This window comes from Podarcis filfolensis (genome assembly GCF_964270895.1).
Source record: "Podarcis filfolensis genome assembly, chromosome: 8".
NCBI classification, from domain to species: domain Eukaryota; kingdom Metazoa; phylum Chordata; class Lepidosauria; order Squamata; family Lacertidae; genus Podarcis; species Podarcis filfolensis.
In genome coordinates this window covers 41,264,144-41,278,999 of record NC_139611.1, presented here as the reverse complement: position 1 = coordinate 41,278,999, position 14,856 = coordinate 41,264,144, and the positions used below count along the sequence as shown (strand labels likewise).

At 45.4% G+C, this 14,856-nt stretch overlaps 1 protein-coding gene across 4 annotated transcripts in view; it reads left to right on the top strand.

Annotated features, from left to right (window-relative positions):
* ZFPM1 (zinc finger protein, FOG family member 1) overlaps positions 1–14,856 on the top strand; it is a 114,058-nt gene that overhangs the window by 22,701 nt on the left and 76,501 nt on the right. The window contains exon 1 of one of the 4 annotated variants that reach the window (XM_083626226.1): positions 530–548. The exons of the other annotated variants lie outside the window; for them this stretch is intronic. The gene's annotated coding sequence lies outside the window, so the exon portion shown is untranslated. Of the gene's footprint in view, positions 1–529; positions 549–14,856 lie in introns of those variants that run through there. 4 annotated transcript variants of the gene reach the window in all.

Below are 14,856 nucleotides of genomic sequence, written 5' to 3'. Positions count from 1 at the left end.
TTTTGAAAGGATGAAACACTGACAGGAATGTAACTGTTGACCTTGGGCTGGAATAGGGTTAAGGAATGAGTGCTTCTGAGTCATTTCAGATAAGGGCCTTCCACTGCCTTCCCCCCCCTCTCCTCCAAAATATCTGTTATCTCTTCTCTTCTCACATCAACATGCTTTGGTGACATCTCTCATTTGCCAGCAGAGAAAGGAAATGCTTTTTTCTCTAATTCGTTAATCTCCTGTTTTTATAATCTCTCTGAATATTGCCCTGTCTCTCGGTTGTTATGAATGCAAACACATTTACTCTCCCCACACAACTCGCCAAGTCTGAAAATTAGCTCTTGATTCACACAAGCATCTACAGCTGTCACTTGATGACTGGCGGCTCAATGTGTGAACAGGCTCTGCTGAGAAGCCCTGTGGTATGTGAAAGTTCTGTCCGTCCAGAGCAAGAGTTGTTATTCTGTGGCCCTCTGGAAGCTTCCGGACTCCTCTGACCATTGGCCTTGCTGGCTGAGGTTGATTGCTGGAGTCCAACAACGTCTGTAGTGCCGCAGGTTAGTTAACCCTGGAGTAGAGCCTAGAATGGCAATAGCCTTGAGCTAAAGTGGAAATATACAACATGGCGATTTTGTGTTCTATCAGTGGTAGCCCATTTGTATGCTGCAGTTGTCCCTTGATGTTGCAGTCAACACACGGTTGGCATATGTGTAATACGCAAATTATTAGAATAAGTGATTCCAAGCTTCATGAGAAATGGTTTCAAGTACTTAGGAACTAGCCCTTCAGGAACTGAGCTAAGTATTTAAATTTGTGCTTGCTGATGTCAGACTTTTATGAAATGCCCACCCTCAGCAAAACACACCCAAAAGAACTGCAGCTTTTAACTCGTTAGATGGACTGCTTTTAAAAAAACAACACAACTTCTTTATTGCTGAAAAAGACATCCCTGGTTAACACTTTCTAAAGAACTATTTTCAACCTTGGACTTGCTGCCCACTGACTTCTGTCTTCATATCTTGGAAGAGGCATTCTACTCTATCTCACCAGGTGGGAAGCCTCTTCTGAAATGGCACCTGTTGAAACATTTACCATCTGCATGTACGAAGAAATGAAGTGTGTTTTTCTCTCTTGGTTTAGTTACATGCAGACTTCTGCAGAATCAATTGATTAATTAACCAATTAAACTAATTTGATAATGAAACAAGATATCTTTCAATCCGGAGGTAACGCCCCCTGCCCCACAAACGAAGAAGAGGAGGAGGAAGAGTAAATCTTGTGGTGCCTCAAAGGCTTATAACGTGTTGTGGCATAAAGCTTTTGTGGACTGGAGCCCAGATCGCTCTGCATGATGGCAGCCTTTGGACTTGTATGGAAATAGAATATACTAACTTGGCTAAAGGGTTCAGTTGTGTTTCTTAGCCTGACATTGCTGCAAACTGGCAAATACTGAAAGAGCAATTTGAAGGGTGACAGATGTACATCCAGTTGGCATCCCAGTTGTTGCTGGAGTCCAGTTTCATTCAGCCTCAGGAGCATGTCAGGGATGATCTAAGTGCACCTGTCGTGTGAGAGCCAGGGTGGTGAGAATGTTGGACTGGGTCCTGGGAGACCAGGATTCTAATCCCTGCTTGGCCATGGAGCTCACTGGGTGACCTTAGGCCAGTCACTGCCTCTCAACCTAACCTACCTCACAGAGTTGTTGTGGGGATTCAGTGAGGAGGAGAACCATGTATGCTGCCTTCAGCTCCTTGGAGGAAAGGGTGGGATATAAATGCAATAAATAATAATCTTTCCCTGCACTAGACCCCACTCATGTGTGTCATGCAATAGCCAATGAACTCCAAGTCACAAGAGCAGCCCATTTTATGTGTGGAAGGCCCCAGATTCAACCCCTGACATCTCTTGGGTCATAGGGCTGAGGAAAAAAATGGGAGACTTGGAAAGCCATTTGTGTAAATGCATAAGGAACCTGTGGCCCTCCAGTTGTTGTTGGACTACAGCTCCCATCATCCCTGGCCTTGGTGTCTGGGGCGGACTGGAGTTTGAGTCCAGTGATCTCTAGAAGGCCACTGGTGGACCAATGGTGTAGTCCATTATAATGTAGCTTCCTGTAGAAGCTGCAGCTCACATGTAGACTAGCCAGAGGGAGGTCTGCTTAGCCAGACTAGCCAAGGGGGAAGTGGCTGGTTCTCTTCTTCCTCCCCCAGCCCCTCAATAGTTCCCTGATTTGGCCAACAAGGAGACAGGTTACAGTCTGACTTCCCAAGAGCCTGGTGTTCCAAATCACAGTTCTCAGCTTAGGGGCTGGAGTGAGTTTGGGGGGAAATGCAGTCTTCGCAGGTAGTTCCAGTTGTACATCCCTTGTGATCGGGGGATAGTATTTGTCTGTCTTTCCCTCCAATTTCTTTGGGTTCTTTCCTGCTCACCCCAAGTTCATGTCCTTTCCCGTGGTGCCAAAAGGAACACTTTCTTAGTGGCCAAAAGGGCGTGTTGAGTCTGCATGCATGTGTTAAATTGGCAGCAGTGCTTCCAACTGACAATCTTTGGTAACAGGCAAGGTAAATAAGTTTCTTAAAACTGATATCGCTGGCTGTTGTGCCACGTATTAGCTTTTCCTGTGATCATTAAATTTATCCGCTGATTTGTATGATGTTTGCTGCCTTCTTCCCTTCCCCCCATGTTCTTCATTATGTTCTCCAGGCCTTTCTATCTGGCCCTAGAACTTAATTCATAGTAGCAATGAATGGATGGATGCCAGTTGAATGCACTGAAACTGTCATGCCTGCCCAATTGCAATTTTTTAAGCTTTTTTAGTGGAATCATAGAATTGTAGTTTTGGGACAGACCATTGCAGGAATCACAGCTAATTACAATACTAAATACGGCTAAATTACAATACTAAATACAAGCATAATAAGCATGCTAAATAAGATTACTATCTAGAGCATCAGAAAAGTTTCTGATGGAAATTACTCTAATTTTCCAATTCAAGGAAAATCTTCCAATTCAAAATATTCCTGAAATCCCACATCACTGATCATAACAACTGTGTTAGTTTTCAAGGAGACACAAGACTCTAATTGTGTGTGGGTGTTTGTATGTTTTGCTATTTGCTTGTCATTTCATTTGAACTCTCGCTGATGTTATTTTTAGAAAATATTTAAATTGTCATTGCAAACCGCCTTGAGAACTCACCTGGTTAAAAGGCACCCCGGTGGTGTCAGGTGCTGTACATCATGATGATTTGATAACAGCACCAGTTTGAAGAACTTTGCAGCTGATGCTCTGTTGGGATTGTGGGAACGCACAGAGAGAAGGGCTGCAGCTCAGTGGTGGAGCATCTGTTTTGCATGCAGAATGTCCCTGGTTCAATCCCTGCCATCTTCAGGTAGGACTGGGAATGTCCCCTGTTTGAAACCCCAGAGTGCCGCTGCCAGTCAGTGTAGACAGTATTGAGATAGATGGACTCAGTGGTTTGACTTGATACAAAGTAGCTTCCCAGCTTGGTATAAAGTTGCTCCACCCACTTTTGCAAAGGCCACGCCCATTTTTGCATTTGACATGCAGCCCCTGGAAGGTTGTCCACAAGAGAATGTGGCCCTTGGATTGCAAGGTTCCCCACCTTTCAGGAACGTGGGACATATAAGTAGACATGCATACGTTTTCTCTGCCAACAAGTGGGGTGTTTGAACAGAAGAGACCAAAGGTGCTGGGGTCGTCAGCATCAGGGTGTGTGTGTGTAGTGACTGACAATCCCCAGATGGCTCTCTGCTTCCACGGGAGGCAGTGTGGGTTGCTGTTTCCCCCTCTGTTGAGGGGCTCCTGTCGCAACTCTGCCATGGATGATGGCTCCTTTTGTCAATGCTGTCAACAGAGGACAAAATGAGTGGGCCCCAGAGACAGCATATTCTCCCCCCGCCCCCATCTCTTATCCTGGAAGTCTGCGAAGGCTGAGATGTGTCATTTTGGCCTGGAGGGGAAGGGAGGGTCTTTTGTGGGGAGCAAAAAAGAATAATTCTCCAGGTGTCTCTGCAGAGTTGCTGCAAGAAATTCTTAGTGTTCAAATCTGCATTTGTTGCACTGTTCAGTAAGATTCTTCTCCTCCTCCTGATGATGATGATGATAAAGTCCATTAATGACCTTTCGGAGTTCATTGCTTTCACATCCAATGTTTTTTTAAAGAACTGTAACTGTGTTGCACAGCTGCTCCTGTGTTTGGCACAACCACCAAATGTGTAGAGCAGGATCTATTCAAGGTTGGATATGGGTTTTTAAAAATTATTTTTATGGACGTTGTAGTCCAAAACAGCAGGAGGGCACTAGGTTGGCCAAGACTAATCTAGATAGAGATACTTGGTTTTGGGACCAGCTCTTGCAAAACAGTGACTTGCCACATGCACACAACTAAGCAAGTGATTGTTTGACAACTCTACTGTACTCCAGCTCCTTCTGTAAGTTTTGGGTTAATATGCTAGGGAATCTGCTTCTTACTGGAGCATTTCCTATTTTTTAAAAAAATTCTTAAATTAAATTTGCATCTTGCCCTTCTTCCCACAATGGCACCTGCCAATTAATGGGGAAAATCCAACCTAGGAAGAATGATGGACTTAGCGGAGAGTTTCCTACAATCCAGGTTTCTTGGCTTAACCACCTGGGATGCATAGGCCAGGGACTGCCCACATGATGCTAGACTCTAGCTCCCATCATCCCCAGCTATGGTTGCCAGAGATTCCAGACCCTGAGCTTTCAGAGTCTAGACCTGAGACCTGGGAGAGGCCCCTGATGGGGCAGCCCCCAGTGACATCACAGGGACAGGCCTTGGAGACAGTTTAATTAGGAGAGGGTAGCAGAGGAAGGCAGACCTCCCACACCCGAGTGTCTGCGCTATAATTTGCGGCCAGCTCCTGCCTAGCTGAAGCTTGTAAGCTGCATGTATAGTCTTAATATTATTATTTTAAGCAACACTTGCATGCCCTCCACCTACTACTTGGAGGGGACTAGGCAAACCTGGAGACTTAAAGTCAGACCTAACTGGGGGGGGGGCTGATGGGAGTTGGAGTCCAGGAACAACTGGAAAGCACCACTTTGGCTATCCCTAGTGGTAGGACCTTTCTGGAAATTAAGCTTCAAACAGGCCTCTGAGATCTGGGATGCTGTGTGCTGGTTGTGTGAGATGTTTGGATGGGTAGTGGAAGCAGCCATGTGTGCTCTGGGGTTCCTTAGATTTGGGCTCCTTTTAGGAGCCCACAGTGTCAGTTTTGCCTAGCTCTGGTAGCATCATCCTTACTGTTCTCTAGGAACCCCTGAATTGGCAAAAACCAGCAGACTTTAGGGCACCACAGGTCTCTGGTGCACACCACTCTCCAGAGAAAGTCTCTGGGTTTTGCACCATTCAGGAAAGGGCAACAAAGCAGCCAGCCGCTCAGCATGCATCGCCTCCTTCTCTAGCTTCCGCGAATCTGGATTGATTCATCTGGCATTTTTCTCATACCACCTCCCCCAAATAGCCCCCATTCCAGTCCTCTCCTCCCTCCCTCCCTCCCTCCGTCTTTCTTTCTTCCTTTCTTTTTCTTTTTTTTCAAACGTGGAGTTCAGTCGCTCGCTCACTCCTCTGTCTCCCAGCTGAGGCCTCTCATGCAGGTTTCAGGCGGATATGATAATGCGGGAAGTTGAACTGGCCCCATTACTGCGCCACTGATGGTTGAATTGATAAGGGCTTGATAATGGTGGAGATAGCCAAAGCTCAGTAGCCAATCGCTCAGCCTCTTCTCCCATTAACATTCCCCACCACGGGCTGGCTCTGGAGCTGCCTATCTCCTCTCCATTTCCACTCCTCCACTAGATAAGAATGGAAATACTGACTTCATAGCTCACTGATTAAAGTGTCTGGATTTCTTGATAATACACAGATAAATTATGTTTTTCAAAAAAGAAGGTAGGGATGGGAGTGTGAGGGCAGAGGAGGGGGGGAAGGAAAAAGCGGGGGGCGGGGGAGAAAGAGAGCCTTGAGTCGTCGTGCCCCCTCCCCACAATATTTCTTGTGTTCTGCCCCATCTTTCAACTACATAAAGGCCTGGCTCTTCCGGAGCGCTCTGAAAAATTCATTGTGGCCCAGACAATTAAAAAAATGCAAGCATGCGTTGAGTGAGCCTGATGCCTTTTTAAGCGATGCTGCTGCAAATGAGACGATTGGAATTTGCTTTTTTTTCTTCTTAAGCTGTTGGGAGGATTTTGTCCCTTTTTTTCTTTTTCTTTTTGCTGGGGATGGAGCAACCTTGAAGCACCAATTTGGTGCCTGTGTGTGTGTCTCAGAGGAAAGGGTGGGCCGGTGGGGGTTTGGGGATCATGTCAAGGAAGACATTTCTCCCCCACAGTGCCCAGTGAAAGAGTTTTATTGTGGGTTTGTGTGGCTTTTGAGGCCTCTGGGTGGAGGAAGCAATTTAAATGGAACACGGCAGACAGTTTTCTCTGGGCTTTTGATCCCAACTGCTCTGGCAAGGAAATGGGTGCACTTCATAAAGGGACACCCTATATTGTTGTTTTCCTTTGTAAAGAAAAGATCTGGGTAGCCCAGTGGCTAAGGGAGCAGGCAGAATGGCTCAGGTTCAAATCTTTCTTCCTCCGCACTGGCCTTGCCAGGTGAACTTAGAGGGACTCACCAGTCTCGGCTTTCACCTCCTGGCTGTCAGCTGCGGATAATAAATAGCCCTGGCGTTACAGGCTTCTTTAGTGATTACAAGTGAGCACAAAGTTCTTTGACCACTCTAAGGCGTTCATAAAGGCCACATCTGCACCAGCAGATAACAGCACTGCTATACCCTTTCTAACAGCCATGCCTTCATTCAGGAAAGAACCCCAAAGACATTCCCAAAGAATCCTGGGAAGTGTAGTTTGTTCAGAGTGCTGAGAGTTGTTAGACCTCCAGTCGCCTCACAGAGCTACAATTCCCAGAGTTCCCTGGGAAGAGGGATTTGAGGGTTAAGCCACTCTGGGAATTGTAGTTCTGTTAGAGGAATAAAAGGTAAAGGTAAAGGTACCCCTGCCCGTACGGGCCAGTCGTGTCCGACTCTGGGGTTGCGCGCCCATCTCGCTTAAGAGGCCGGGAGCCAGCGCTGTCCGCAGACACTTCCGGGTCACGTGGCCAGCGCGACAAGCTGCATCTGGCGAGCCAGCGCAGCACACGGAAACGCCGTTTACCTTCCCGCTAGTAAGCGGTCCCTATTTATCTACTTGCACCCGGGGGTGCTTTCGAACTGCTAGGTTGGCAGGCGCTGGGACCGAGCAACGGGAGCGCACCCCGCCGCGGGGATTCGAACCGCCGACCTGACGATCGGCAAGTCCTAGGCGCTGAGGTTTTACCCACAGCGCCACCCGCCACCCCAGGAATAGGTGTCTTCTAATAACTCTCAGCACCCTTAACAAACTACACTTCCCAGAATTCTTTGGGGAAAGCAATGACTGTCTAAAGTGGCCATAGACTACTGCTACTATTGCAGAGTTAGTGACCAAGATTCCTTGGTTATAGTACCCAAGTCCGGTCTCATCACAAAATCTCCACCCACATCCCAGGGGAACTCTGCGTGCCATTGCTAACACTTTCTACACTGGTCTATGGGAGGCTGTAACCATTTTACATCTCCAGCTACACATGATGTTAGTCATATGTTTAAACAAGCATCCTTGTTTAACCTAGCTGCTTTCCACTTGGATTGTAGCTTTGTGAACTCTTGGGTACTTGGAGTTTAGGGACTGCCACAGACAGAGCCAGGGGGTCTGATTGTGATGTAGGCTTTGTGCCAGGAGATATTTTACTCTCCTTTTCAGCTCAGGAGATGCGTTTTGTCCTTGTGCCAAGAAGGGTGATGATAAGGGGTTTGCCCCTAAATCAGGTTGACACAAAGGTCATTTCCCCCACTCCTACAATGGGTGGTCCAAAGCATGGCATGGGTAGATGTCCCCCTTTTTGAATGCACTGGCATGGGAGTATTCAGGATTTGATTCGAAGAGAAGTTCTTCTGGATAAAGCTGCAGAGCATCTATATGAACACTTATGGCACACATAGTCCTTGTAAAAATGAGGATGTGCCTGAACATGTGCAGAGAGACATTTTTAGCTGTGAGTATCCACAACCAAGTCTGGGATTAGGGGCAAGACTTTCATTTACAACCCTATGTTAATGTGTAATTAGAACAAACTCCCCAAAATACTTTGTGGAATTGCCCTTTTAATTGCTGTTTGGCAGGATGGGAATAATTTTGCCCTTTTCACTACTCTTTTAAGCATCCTGATTTTTTACGTGAATGACTGCAAAGCAGGATTGCAAGTTAGCCTCATGCCCATTCTGCCGGGATAACTTTTATTTATTTGCTTGTTTTTACACCTCTATCCCATCTTTCCTCCAAAGGGCTCAAGGCGGCATGCCCAGTTCTTCCCCCTCCCCATTTTATCCTCAAAACAACCCTGTGAAGTTGGTTAGGCTGAGAGACAGGGACTGGTCCAATTTAACCAACTGAGCTTCCTGAGTGAGGATTTGACTCCTGGTCTCCGAGGTCCGTGTCCGACACTCTAACCACTACACCACACTGGCTCTCCAGTTCCTTCTGGAGGAATAAGTTTCCAGATCCCCTGGGGAACCTCTACCCTAGCAAGACGATACATGTACAGTGGTACCTCAGTTTAACAACAACCCTGTTTACAAACGACTCGGTTTACGAACTCCGCAGAACCGGAAGTAGTGTCCCAGTTTGAGAACTTTACTTCTGTCTAAGAACGGAATCCGAACGGTGGAAGGGCACCAGCGGCGGGAGGCCTCATTGGGAAAAGCGCGCCTCGGTTTAAGAATGGTTTCGGTTTAAGGACTGACTTCCGGAATAGATTAAGTTCGTAAACTGAAGTACCACTGTATATGGATTGCTGTTAGGATCTGGCAAATGTTCAATTCTTATTTGCACCGCAGGACTAAAGATGCAACTCTCTTCATTTCCAGTTCAACACCTAAACATTTTTTGCAGGTGTTCCTTCAGTACATTGAAAATAACCCATCAAGGAGGGGGTAATTCCAAAATCCATAAATAATCACCTTTTTAGGGGCTGTATTTTAATATATATATACATAAACCCTGTGCAAAATAAATGTCAGTCCTTAATTGTTCAGGGTTTACTGACCTTTGAAGTTATCTCTCTTTCAAATCTCAAGTTTTCTTCCCTCTAAATTTTCTAACTAAAGACCAGGCAGTATAAAGTTCATTTTCAATGAGCTTGCCCCATTCCAGTTGGGCTGTTCTCTTCTGTTTATTTTATTTTTTTAAAGGAACTGTGATAAAAAGCAGAGATAAGTCCAGGGCTGTTTTGTGTAGGAGTTGATATCTGCGTTATCTATCTCCCTTTTTCACTCTCTGAGCAACTCTGTTGTTTTTTACTCTTATCTCGCTCTACCAAAATGCCAAGAACAGAAAACACACAAACCCTGGTGCCTTGATAATTCATGGAACTGGTGATAAAATGTTACCATTAAATTAAAATTGCACATTATTTTTTTATTTTTTATTTTTGCAAATGAAGTCAAAACGCAACCCCAGGAACAAAAAGAAAAAAAGAAAACCCACAAAAAACACAGAAGGAGGAGAGAAAGAATCCTGCTCATGAGAATAGAATAGCTGACTCTTTCTCTCCCCTCCCCCCACTTTTTTTTACTCTTTGGTCACGTAATAAGATCTGGAATAGGACTTACTCACATGTCTACGTGTTTCAGGGTGGGGTTGGCGGGATGGGAGACTCCTTTCATTCCAGGCCCACTGTGCAAGATAGCAAGGAATAATTATTTTGAGCAAATTGGTGTATGGCCTAATAGATTGGGAATTAGGGTCTGATCCACCACAACTTTCTCCAGTGCAAGCCATGCTGAAAATGAAAACTTGAAATGTGTTCGAGTTGAAAAGGAGGCAGAAGGTTCCTGCAGATCCTTTTATTGAGCAAGATTTGCGCTTATGATGGTACATGGAACAGTTTTACGTGACCCTACTTTCTCTCCTGTTTGTGCCTTGCAAATGTTTTGGGGACTGCTTTGTTTCCAATCAGTCCTGTTCCCTAGTTTTCCTGCCAAAATTGAGTCACTTTTCACACCACAGACTGTTGTTTATTTGCCCTTCTTTTGTTGCAAAAGAGTGCTCTTCCATACTACCGCTACAACAATAATTTATTAAATTTATAAATAATGAAAAAATCTAGCAGACAATCCTGTGGGAAAAAATACAGTGAAATATCCCACCCAGTGACAAAATGCAGCCGCATTCTGGAGGGGCCTAGGCAGGAAACTGTTTTTAGTGATTGTGTGATTTGGGGGTAGGGGATTACCGTATTTTTTGCACCATAACACTCACTTTTTTCCTCCTAGAAAGTAAGGGGAAATTTCTGTGCGTGTTATGGAGGGAGTGCCTAAGGGTGGCATGCCTACAGATTTTCCTCCTCTAAAAACTACGTGCGTGTTATGGTCGGGTGCGTGTTATAGAGAGAAAAATTCGGTACTTTCTTCAGTGATGTACTCTGTTGTAGCTCAGTGGCAGACTACCTATTGGAATGCAGGAAGTCCCAGATTCAATTCCTAGCATCTCCAGTTAGGGCTGGGAGAGACCCCAGTCTAGAATTAGGAAGACAGAAAAGCCTTCTTAAAACAAAAGGTAAAGGGGGTGAAGATGATAATTCAGACCAAAACAAACTAACAAACTCCATTCACTTTGGTAGCAGGATGTGATCTGAGATTTGCACCTTTCCATGCATGGAGATGCCTCTTCCATTGAAGTTCATGGGAAGCCTGTGTGCAGAAGAGCTGTATTGCAACCCAAGAAGGGGTCTGCATTGGGACAATGAGCTAGACACAATGAGTGAAACTAAGGTAGGCAAGTGGAGAACGTGGATAGAGAAGTTCCCCCCAATACTACTGGAACTGATGACGCTGAATGTGGAAGATTCAGGACAAACAAGAGGAAGGGAAGGGCCAGGACCTGCTTTTCACTCGGAAGGTACCAGTTCAATCCCCGACATCCCCTGGTAGGACTGGAAGAGAACCCTGCCTGAAACCCTGGAGAGCCACTACTGGTCAGCACAGTGAGCTAGAAGGATCAATGGTCTGACTCAGTATAGGGCAGCTTCCTATGTTCCTAAGGACTTACTCCATTCATTAAACTATGGAATTTGCTACCACAGGTTGCTTAGAGGCAGTATGCCTCTGACTACAAGTTGCTGGGGAGCTCAAGTGGGGAGAGTGATGTTGCACCTGTGTCCTTCCGGTCTTCTGAGAGGCATCCGATTGTCCACTGTCAAGAAACGAGAGAATGGACTTGGGACTGATCCAGCAGCCAGTCTCTTCTCCCGTCTTCTCAGGGAGATGCTAAAGCTGTGAAAAGTTTTCAGTTTGCTGAAATTGCTATGTTTGAGGGAAGCTAAATCAAGTTACCCTGGCTCTGATCTTGCTGTCCAGCCTCTTAGGAGATTTCTTACTGCTTATGTGTTGTCATGCACAGCTTTCCTCACTGTCTCCCCCTGCCTCTTCCATGGGGTAGCACACTCCATGTGACTTCCACAATGCCTAGAATTCTCTCCCCTCACCCCACCCCTGTGCATATTGAAGCTACTCCATTTATATTTTAACCTTGATCATTCACCGTTGCCCTAAGATGGTATAGTTCTGCCTTGACGTATCTCAGCTACAGGATTTGATCTGCTTTGGAATCCTGCTTAATACCTTATTCCCTTTGGAGACGGCATCTGTTATCAGGAAAATGTTACATTATGAAATTGAAGTGATATAGAAAACCAACGAAGGAATCACTTTTTTCAGGGATTGGAAGTTTCTATTCTCTGCCCCATAAGGAATGTGAGAAGACCCATCATAATTCCCTGTGTGCCTTTATAGAAGAAGTTTCCATTTAATCAATGGGGCTTACTCTCATGTAAGTGTTTATAGGTACAAGTCTTCAGGTACAAGTAGTGGAGCATTGTTATGGAGAAACAATCGTGTTTTTAGCAGACAGACCCACTGTATCCTGAGGCTTTGTCTGCTCTTTCCTGCCAAGGCCATGGGTTGGGTTAAATGTCAGTACACTTCACTCCAGCTAAACAAACAGTAAGGCAACATTTCTCTAACATTTGAAAGCTGAAACAATTATCTCCCACCATCTTTAAAATGGCGTACTTCACGTGGTTTTCTTTTTTGTGGTATGAAAGTGAAATAATGGCCTCACTTCGGAGGCATCTTTTTATATTCATCTATACCTAAGTGTGTCACTGTTCTGAGTGTGCCTCCAGACTGGAAGAAGAAAAGGCCAGAAAAGTTAATTATATAGAGGTGCAGTGGGGAACCTCTTCTGTGTTGGAATCACTGGAGCCTTTGACTTAACTGATCTTTCTTTCTTTCTTTCTTTCTTTCTTCAGGGCTGTATGTGGCCCTCTAGGTCTCTCTGTCTGGCCCTTGGGACTATCCTCACACCACACCTCTCCTTGGCCTGGGTTTTCTTGCCAGACTAGAATGTGCCCCAGATCTCTGATAATGCCTGGATGGAGGAGAGGAACTAGCCTAGCTGTACAAAGGTCAAATTCACATTCATTGTTCCACCCACTGTTGCTTCTGGTATCGTCCACCATTGGTATTTGCCCCCCAAGAGATTTCTCAGAAGGAAACGTGGCCCGTAGGCTGATACAGTGGTACTAGTTGATGCCTTTCTGGGGAAACATTGAACAGGGAATTCTTCAGAAAATTCTCAAGAGCAAGGAAGACTTTGAAACCCACACTCACACCCCACTGCCATGTGGCTTGTGTAACATCCCCGTTCTGTGGGCTGCATCTGATTTTTTTTTTTAACCACCACCTGAGGAAACCACAAAGGAATAGAGATCATTCTTTTTTCCTTTTTATTTTGCGTCTCTCAGAGAACTGTTTCCTCCAACCTCAAAACCACCTTTGCAGCAGAAATGTTTTCCTTCCTTCCACCTCTTGGATTGAGTGCAGAGTAAATTGGGGCCTCTCTTATTATATTATATTTGAATGGCAGCAGCAGGTTTGTTCCCGCCCCCGTCACATAATAACATGAGGCATTTTAACTATAGACTTGATAATGTGCAAGTGCAATAACATGTAGTATTTGCAAACACACTGGGTTTTGCAGATGCACTGGGTTCCAGCCCCATGTTGCATGCTTTCGCAGTAGCAAGCACAAGTTTTGCGTCTGCGTTGTATGTGAAATGTCCTTTTGCATATGTAACAATAATGCAGTGAACTCACACTGGCTGCTATTGAAGGTGGTAATGAAAGAGATGCTCTGCAAAGGTGGTTCATTTCAGTCCTGAGTTTGTATTTCCTCCTGATGCTTCTAGCAGGCAGGTGGGGAAACCTTTGCCAATCTGGTGCCAGCTGTGTTGACCAGGGTTGATGGGAGATAAAGTCCAAAAGGTCTCTGAAGTACCAGGTTGGTAAAGGCCAACACAGAGGCAGTAGGTTCCCATCTGCTTTGCTGTCTCCATATCCCTGTTCTTCACAGAGAGCTATAGAATCATGCAGTCTCCCGTAACCCAAATGAGGGTATCCTTGCTGAACTTTGGGGCCAGTGCATTTCACGCTTAACCTAGAAGTGTTGTTGCCTTTACTGCAAATGATTCAAGATGTTGATATTACAACAACCACCCCTCCCCGACCTGCTACCCCCCAGATGTTTTGGACTACAACTCCCACCCAGCTGCATCTAGCATGGCCAATGGCAAGGGAGTATGGGAACTGCAGTTCAAACTGGACGCCACCAGTACAAATTTCAGATCATTCTAACACAAATGGAAATGGGAGCAGAAATCACTGATCCATACCATGTCTGGAACAAAACCAATCCAGCAAATACAATCAGCATTCACTGTTGTTGTTTGCAGTCTGCTAATGATGCATAATTGTTTGTGCCCCCACCCCTTTAATCCTTTGCATTGAAATGAATGGAGTAGAAGAACGGCAACGTAACTTATACAGTTTATGTAACCGATTGTGTAATTTTGCCACAATGAGTTGCAAAACCAATAACACAGGTAATTTCTGCCAGAAGATGAACCACAGCACTACAGAACCGGGCTGTATGAGACAAATACAAGGCACAGCAACAGAGGTGGTTCCCAGGTAGGTGAGTCAGTGGGCCCGAGGAGGGTGTAGACTCATCGTTCTGTACCAATAGGAAATGTCTCATGTTCAGATTATTTAGAGAGATCCCTGCTCTTCCTCTGCTGGAGGTCAGGAGGCTGACTGCCTACAGATCCTAATCTTCCCCATTCCAGCGCTGCACCTCTGTCCTCTTGCTCACACCTCCAGTGCTTCACTTGTGGACAAGGTTTTCTTTATAAGAGTCTGAAGATCAAACACTTTTTGTGCCATTGTTGATCCATTTGTTGCCTTCTTTCCCCTTTCTCTCCATGTTTTGGTCTTGCTCACCTGTCTTTATGTGTAGATCTTTGGTAGCTCAAATGGAAATAACAGGAATAAAGATGAGCCAGGATGATTTCCCAAGGCCCCTTTGGTTGCCTGCATGTCCTTCCCATTTATACCAGCTTTCCCCAAGCTGGTTTGGACGATGACTCTCATTGGCTTCAGCCAACAGAGCCAGTGGGCAAGGATGATGGAAGCTGAAGTCCAAAATAACTGAAGGGCACCAGGTCAGAGAAGGCTGTATTAGATACCATTCCCTGAGCAATTTCAGTTCTGCATAATATATGGAGCAAGATATCACACCTAATTACTAGTAAACTGCCTTCCTTCTTACTCTCTCCTTGGCATTGGATGACTGCTTCACCCTCCCATCACACAGAATTGATTGAGGTTTTTATTTTATTTTATA